Consider the following 9,015-nt stretch of genomic DNA (forward strand, 5'->3'; position numbering starts at 1 on the left):
TTGTAGACACTTGTCGTGCTTTAGTTGGCATTCTGCGGCAAGATTTCCTCCCCCAACCCACAAGTGAACTCTGAATGGAAAATGCTTCCAAATTCCAGGAAATCTGTAATTTTCCTAACTTTGTGGGGGCTGCGGACGGCAAACACATTAGGATTATGAAACCAACTGGAAGTGGAACAGAGTACTTCAATTCTAAAAAATATTTTTCCATAGTTCTAATGGCTATTGCGGATGCCGATTGTAGATTTGCTGCCATGGACATTGGCTCATTTGGACGAGGAAATGACTCGCAGACGTTCAAAAACTATGACATGGGTCAATGTCTGTATGGGAATGATTTTAATTTTCTGCCGCCACGACCTCTTCCCAACACTGATGGACCGCCAATGCCTTTTGTTGTTGGTGATTAGGTGTTCCAAATGTGTACCAACCTCATTAAACCATACTCAAGTCGGAACTTAAATCACACAAAAAAAAATTTCAACTACAGACTGGCAAGGGCACGAAGAACCATGGAGTGTGCATTTGGATTGCTGGTATCGAAATTGTGCATTTTGTGCACATCCATTAATCTAAAATTTGACACTATTGATGAGGTTGTGAAAGCATGTGTTGTTCTGCACAACTACATCATGTTACACCTACACAGATAAACGAATAACCCCAAATACAAATCCAAATGAAAGAAAATATTAAAATATTTTATTAAATACCAATTGGGCACTTTATACTGGTATATATAATCTTGTTTACATATTATGCACTTTTATTCAGATGTATCTGTTCACTATATTGCACTTTATGTTTTGTTCCATGAGGATTGTATGTTATCTAATTATATCTGCCCTATGTCCACCATGTAACGCCTAATGTTTATGGTATTATATATGTCTATTGCTGCTGGTTTAATTCCTTTTGTCTTTTTAATAAGGGTATTTAATAAAATATTTTAATATTTCCATTCATTTGGATTTGTATTTGGGGTTATTCATTTATCTGTTTAGGTGTAACAAGTTGTATTATGAATATCCCCTCATGATATCTATCGGGTGAGGGATCTCACCAATTTGTTGATATACAACTACATCATGGTAAAAGAGCGACCAAGCTTACATGAGGAACCTGTTACATTGCATGATTACCAATTTCACCCTCTGAGAACCACAGTGGAAGTTGCCCAGATGAGGGATAAGTTTGCCGCTTACTTTTGTTTCAAATAATGAATGTGTGGCATGGCAAGACGAAATGATTTAAACCGCTAAGTAAAATGTACCTGTTATGTTTTGTACCAGTTATGTTTAAAACATACTGTACCTGTAATGTCAAATATTACATACCTGTTATGTTTAAATGTACCTGTGATGTTAAAATGTACATGTAATGTAAAAATTTACCCCTAAGGTTAGCCGAATTAAATATAATAAACTACCTTCCCCCATAAATAAAGTGTGTTTGTGTCATACCTTCCCTCAAAAATAAAGTGTGTTTGTGTCAGCGGAGTCGCATAAAGATACAAATAACACAAGATATAGTTCTAACAATATACAACTTTAATTTAACACTTTAACTAAAATTTAAAAAAAAAATAATGGTTAAAGGGAAGGTGCCATCCAAAAATTTTTTTTTCAGCAATTGAAAAAATGTAAAGAATTAATGTTTACATTTTCTTAAAAAATATTATCATTTGTTTTTAATTTTGCAAAATATGAAAAATAATTTTAAAAAGTTTGGCATTTCCACTTGTTAACACTAGGGGCAGCAGCTACTGAAATCTGGCACAAAAACCTATGACATCTAGGAACACAATGAGCAGCCATTTTGATGGGGCCTGCAAAGTTACTGACTGTCTTTGCATGTAAAGTCTGGATCAGAACTGCCATCAATCAGCCTGATCCAGACTTTGCAGGCAAAGACCCCATTCCCCTCCTCAGATCCTGTCCTGGCGATGTGTGAAAGCGAGGCGACAGGCGCAGTCCGGGGTGACGCTGGGAAGCAGGATGGGGGAAACGTAGCCATACAGTAACGATAAAAATGAGACCCCTCTCTTCAGCTGCCTCACCAGCCCTCCCCTGACTGCACCTATTACCCCTGACCTGTGTGCAGGGGCTCAGCCAGAACCACCCTAGAATGGGTCCCCTTTCAGTAGATAATACTGCCATAGTGTTCTCACATAATACCGCCATATAGTTCATACCACCATGTAGATCACACATAAAACCAGCAGGGTGACAGCAGCACAGAGTATTTCAGGAGAGCAGTATCACACGGGATAGGATTAGATACATGGCTCAGCAGTCAGCATCACACAGGATAGGATTAGATACACAGCTCAGCAGTCAGTAGCACACAGGAGAGGATTAGATACACGGCTCAGCAGGCAGTATCACACAGTATAGGATTAGATACACAGCTCAGCAGTCAGTATCACACAGGATAGGATTAAATACACGGCTCAGCTGACTGTATCACACAGGATAGGATTGGATACATGGCTCAGCAGTCAGTATTACACAGGATAGGATTAGATACACAGCTCAGTAGTCAGTATCACACAGGATAGGATTAGATACACAGCTCAGCAGTCAGTATCACACAGGAGAGGATTAGATACACGGCTCAGCAGTCAGTATCACATAGGAGAGGATTAGACACACAGCTCAGCAGTCAGTATCACACAGGAGAGGATTAGATACACGGCTCAGCAGTCAGTATCACATAGGAGAGGATTAGATACACGGCTCAGCAGTCAGTATCACATAGGAGAGGATTAGATACACGGCTCAGCAGTCAGTATCACACAGGATAGGATTAGATACACAGCTCAGCAGTCAGTATCACACAGGAGAGGATTAGATACACGGCTCAGCAGTCAGTATCACACATGAGAGGATTAGATACACGGCTCAGCAGTCAGTATCACACAGGAGAGGATTAGATACACGGCTCAGCAGTCAGTATCACACAGGGGAGGATTAGATACACGGCTCAGCAGTCAGTATCACACAGGATAGGATTAGATACACAGCTCAGCAGTCAGTATCACACAGGAGAGGATTAGATACACGGCTCAGCAGTCAGTATCACACAGGAGAGGATTAGATACACGGCTCAGCAGTCAGTATCACACAGGGGAGGATTAGATACACGGCTCAGCAGTCAGTATCACACAGGGGACGATTAGATACACGGCTCAGCAGTCAGTATCACACAGGATAGGATTAGATACACGGCTCAGCAGTCAGTATCACACAGGATAGGATTAGATACATGGCTCAGCAGTCAGTATCACACAGGATAGGATTAGATACACGGCTCAGCAGTCAGTATCACACAGGATAGGATTAGATACACGGCTCAGCAGTCAGTATCACATAGGAGAGGATTAGATACACGGCTCAGCAGACTGTTTCACACGAGACAGTATTACAGATATGCCCACACTGGTGAAACTTCCAGTCCCCCCCCCCCCAATTATACACTAGACTATGGGCTGTATATGTCACTGTCCTCCTCAGACAGCCATAAAAGCAAAGGTGTCAGATTACCGGAGATCACTGGGGCTGTGAGTGAGGAGACAGAGCAGAAGAACACAGTGGAGCAGGAAGCACAGGGCCGATCCTGGAGTAAGCAGGACAGAGGGGCATAGAGGAAAGTCACCCGCACTCACCACTCTCCATCCTCCGGCTCCAGTGAGCGCTTCTCTCCTCTGCTGACCACCTTCTCCATATCTTCAGCCTCTCCTCACAACACAGGACCCGTTATGCCACAAGTGGTCCTGTGATTGAGGGTAAGTGGAGCTCAGCAGATAGCACTGGGCTACAGTAAAATGGCGCCCAGCCACACCTACAGCAGTGAATGGTGCAGCCCACAGGGGCGTGCCCAGTTCACTGCTAATGAGGCTGCAATGTGGGGTCGGGAGCCGACCGCAGTCTCCTATGTCCATGGATGGCCATATTTGCAGACTGTATGAGTCCTCCACAGATCTGCAAATCAAGATGTCAGCGCCCAGTGGCTACATTAAAACATTATTACAAACAAACCATAAATCCTGGTTAGTACAACATTTGCTGAAACAACATGTTTTGTTACTTACTATTTTTTTGCAAATTATATAAAATTGCGGCACCTTCCCTTTAAGGTTGGGGTTTGTTTTTTTTCTTCGGGGTTTACGTGAGGGTGAGATGGGGTGGACCTTGGGGGTGTGGAGCTGTGAGGATTGGGTGGTAGTTGATGAGGAAGGGGTTACAGGGGAAGGGTCTACAGGGGGAAGGGGCAACAAATTGAAGGACTGGATCAGGGATGGCAGTGGAGACATTGGAGATAGATGACAAAGTAAAATAATGGGAATCGATAGACAAACTGGAAGGAACAGACAGAGACATAAGGGAAGGTATTGACAAATTGGTAGGTGAGGGTGGAGGTGGTGGGTTCAATGTGGGCATAGTTTTTTGGCTCCTGGTTTTGGTCCTGGTGGCAAGATTTTTTTTTTTTTGTCCTCGCTTTTCTTGGCCGAGTTGGAGTGGTGGACTCTGAAGCAGTCATCAGGCATGGTGCAGGACTGGGACACATTTTGGATACTGCTGGCTGCAGGACTGGGCAGGGGTGCTGGACTGGGCAGCATCGATGATACTGCTGGCTGCATGGGTGCTGGACTCTGGAGCATGGTGGATGATGTCGGCTGCAGGGTTGATGAACTTGGCAGTGTGGTCGCTCGAACTGGAGGCAGTGGTGGTGACGGATAGTTCGGTGCTGTGGGAGCTTGAAAGTAGATTGGCTGCTGATAATATCCTTCGGCCTGTTGATTGTAGGATTGTGACTGCTGCTGGGACAGATGCTGCTGTAATGCGTGGCTGTAAGCAACCTGGCAGGCCTGCATGACGCTCAGCTGGTGTTGAGGCATAAGGTTTTCCGACACACTTCACTCAATTGCAGAGAAAAAATGTCGCGCCAGTCTCTCAAAGTCGGCTTCCAGGCGGTCAAGGCGTTTGCTGACTTCTTTTAACCCACTCTTCACTCTGTCAGCAATCAACCTAATCTCATCCTGGAACACCGACCTTAATTGCATAAACTCAGGCATGCCTGACCTCTTCCAGGCCCTCTGCCGCTGACGAGAAGACCAGGCAAAAGCAGAGGGCTGGGAGAGGGGAAAACCTGATGGACTGGCTGCCTCTTCTCCAGCCTGTGAAGCTTGCAAGGTTGCTCCATCGCTGGTGGATGATTGAAACTGCATCTGTTCAGTGGCTGGTAGATGCGGGGCCGCTTCAACAGAGGATTATCCGGGTTGTGTGGTGCTGCACCAGGTTCTGTTTGGAAAAGAGAAAAACATTAGTGCAAAAATCAAGGTTGTGTTGTGCTGCTCCTGGTTCTGTGTGTGGAAAAAAATTAAACATTAGTACAAAGACCAAAAAAAATATATATATACTTACGTTCTCTGAGAAAGCACAGGCCTCAGTAAGGTAAGGTTTCGTTGGTAATTGTATTTCCGGAACCGTGCAGAAGAACCACTTCGAAGCTACTCTCTCATGTCGTTAAAGTGGTTCTTCATTTATTGCCAATGAATTTTGATTCACTTCACTGTGAAGGGAAAAAAAAAAATTAGAAAACACTGCACATCCATTCACAGGTTCATTACCGGTTCAGACCACATTGCAATACTTACCAAAATCTGTTCTGACACGCGGCATGGCACAGTCCCAACCAGGCAGCAGCGATGTTGCCACTTTTTCCCAGAGCTGTCAAATCACCACATTGTCTGAGTGCTGAAGGTCACGGGTGTCCCACAAAGGTACACGCTCTTGCACAAGATGGATTAGTTGTTCGTTGTCTATATCCAGTGTGGCTTCTTCCCGTTGTGAGGCCTATAGATAAAATAGAAAAAAATAATTTTAAGTAAAACTGAAAAAAAATTTGATTACAACTCTGATGAAAAAATGGACAACAATACTTACATTACTGGCAATCAAACAAAAAAGTTCCAGCAACAAACATCCAAATCAGTTAGTTGAATAGACGTTAAAACTTCATCTTTATAGCAATGCCTTTAAAAAGAAACTGTTAAAATTGTAAATCCAGGGGATTACGCGTTTCGAACAAAAATGTTCTTAGTCATAGCCGTGACTAAGAACATTTTTGTTCGAAACGCGTAATCCCCTGGATTTACAATTTTAACAGTATGTTTTTAAAGGCATTGCAATAAAGATGAAATTTTAACGTCTATTCAACTAACTGATTTGGATGTTTGTTGCTGGAACTTTTTTGTTTGATTACCACAGCCGCTTTTTCCGAGCACCATCCTGGAGTCCACACCCAAAGCCACAGGAATTCATCTAATGGTGAGCTGAATACCTTTTTTTTTCTTCTATATTGTTACATTACAGGCAGTAGTCCAACAGCACAGCAGTCATCACAGGCTAGGGACAGATGGCAGCAACAGGAGAAAACCACAGCATCTTGAGACAAACATTAGAAAACTGCTGCACAGGAGACAACCACTACATCAGAGATTCGGCCAGTCTACAAGGAACAGAAAAAGAATTCAGAGAGACAGACATTTCCAAAGCTTCTGTACTTATATAGAGAGTGTCGTCCTCACCACGACAGAAAGCAGCACCAGGAGACGACCTGTAGAAAACCACTTCACCAGGAGACACCCACTGCACCAGAGAGTCAGCCAGTATACAAGGAACAGAAAAAGCAATCAGAGAGACAGACATTTCCAAAGCTTCTATACTTACATAGACAGTGTTGACCTCACCACAAAAGAAAGCAGCATCAGGAGACGAACTGGAGAAACCCGCTGCACCAGGAGCCAACCACCAGGACAGTCGACATGTCTAAAAGTAAGCAGAAAATATTTTTTGTACAAAGTACAAACAGCAGTGAGAGAGGATGACATTTTCTAAGGTTCTATACTTACGAGGGGCGCCTGAAAACTTCGAGGCCCACCCATGAAATCTTTTTTGCATGGTCTTGTTTTGCAATGCAATATGTTATTTAGTTAGTTGAATGGCCTCATGAGTAATCAGGATTTATTTTGATTTTTTTGTTTCCGTTACAGCATTTTAAAGTTGGGTCGCAAGGCTGAAATATGGAAATGGAGAAGTTAGCAAAGTTCACACATCGGTTGCTGCAATGGCTGCAATTCCACCTTCCACCAAGGTGCTTTTTCATCTGTGGGAATAGGTGATAGTCCGAGGGAGCCAAATCAGGGGAATAGGGTGGGTGCTGAAGCAGTTGGAAACCATAGGAGTGAATAGCAGCAGCCGATGTGTGAACTTTGCCAACTTCTCCATTTCCATATTTCAGCCTTGCGACTCAACTTTAAAATGCTGTAACGGAAACAAAAAAAAACAAAATAAATCCAGATTGCTCCATTCAACTAACTAAATAACATATTGCATTGCAAAGCAAGACCATGCAAAAAAGATTTCATGGGTGGGCCTCGAAGTTTTCAGGCGCCCCTCGTACATAGCCAGTGTTGTGGTATCGTCCAGATTCCAGAGAGTTATGGCCTTGCTGTGTCCACACTTCCTATTATAGAGCTCTCAATTAGCAGGTGGTTGAATCACTTCCTGGACCAACTCATTAAAAAAAATGCATGCGTATAGAACGCAAGTGCTTACGCATGCATTCCCATAGACAGCATATGCGCATGAATGTGCATATTTGACAGATTTTTGCCGCTTCCAAAAATCCAACATGTTGCATTCACCGGACCCAGCCGCACACCGAAAAACGCATGCTTACGCTGATGCATGCGACCTGATGCAAATGCATGCCCCTGCGTACACCATGTTAAAGATAGGCAAACATGACGCATACAGATTGCTGTGGATGAAACGCTTTGCAAACAGATGCAAATGTGAAACCAGCCTTAGTGGCCGGGTGCAGTGTAGTAACGTCATTATGGCGTCTGCTCTGACCCTACTCCGGCACAGGTGAATAGTGAAGCAGAGCGCTGATGGCTCCCTGCTCCACCATTATATTCAGCTGTATCTCTGAGCTAAAGATGAACCCACTATTGGCAGTGGAGCATGGTGGCGACCTCCTGGACAAAAGGACAGCCCTCCAAGAGTACTGTCCCACGGGATCTGCGACTGCTAGAAGCATTACATTAAGTCCAGGGTCACACTTGCAAGTGCAGCGCAAGTCTCTCACCTCAATACACGGCACTGCCGCCCAGGGCTGCCATCAGGGAATTACTGCCCTGACTGGCATATGGGGCCCGGTCAGCAGAGGGGGTCCGCTTCCGGCCCCATCTCTTCTGCTGATCGGGCCTCAACAGCAGGATTCTCCGGTGCATTAACTGAAACCTGTGTCCGAGACGCAGGTTCAGTTACTCTATTGCCTTGCGGGCCCATTCGGCAATAGTTAAAACCACCAGCCAATCAGAGGCTGGCAGTGATGTCAGCGCGCAAGTCACCGGCGTATGACATCATTGTCATTCGCCGGCAAGTTTGCACTTGAAACACCGGGAGAGATCATTGCCGCAGGAGCACGGCCAGGTAAGAGGAAAGGTTTTTTTATTTTTATTGAAAGCGCCAACAGCACTATGTTTCACAGGCAGGATGGAGACACAGGGGCAGAATGGAGATGTAGGGGAAGGATTTGAGACACGGGGGCAGAATGGAGACACGGAGGCAGAATGGATACAAGGGGGCAGAATGGAGACACGGGGCAGAATGGAGACACGGGGGCAGAATGGAGACACGGGGGCAGAATGGAGACACAGGGGGCAGGATTGGAGACATGGAGGCAGAATGGAGACACGGAGGCAGAATGGCTACAAGGGGGCAGAATGTTGACACAGGGCAGGATTGGAGATATGGAGGCAGAATGGAGACACGGGGGAGAATGGAGAGACGGGGGAGAATGGAGACACGGGGGCAGAATGGAGACACGGGGGCAGAATGGAGACACGGGGCAGAATGGAGACACGGGGGCAGAATTGGAGACAAGGGGGCAGAATTGGAGACAAGGGGCAGAGTGGGAAACATGGGGGGTAGGATGGGAGAC

General features: G+C 45.0%; 1 long non-coding RNA gene across 2 annotated transcripts; it reads right to left on the reverse strand.

Moving 5' to 3' along the window:
* Positions 1-1,536: 1,536 nt before the first annotated feature.
* Positions 1,537-6,823, reverse strand: LOC141087929 (uncharacterized). Of its 2 annotated transcripts, XR_012231766.1 has the most exons (4): positions 6,346-6,823; positions 5,660-5,858; positions 5,427-5,574; positions 1,537-5,303 (listed from the first exon to the last, which is right to left on the reverse strand). It is a non-coding gene; the product is annotated as an uncharacterized lncRNA (long non-coding RNA). The 2 variants fall into 2 exon arrangements; XR_012231765.1 differs by lacking the exon at positions 6,346-6,823 and having other exon boundaries at positions 5,660-5,979.
* Between the last annotated feature and the right edge of the window lie 2,192 nt (positions 6,824-9,015).

This window comes from Dendrobates tinctorius, unplaced genomic scaffold (assembly GCF_039654945.1).
Source record: "Dendrobates tinctorius isolate UK_male_01 unplaced genomic scaffold, ASM3965494v1 ptg000036l, whole genome shotgun sequence".
NCBI lineage: Eukaryota > Metazoa > Chordata > Amphibia > Anura > Dendrobatidae > Dendrobates > Dendrobates tinctorius.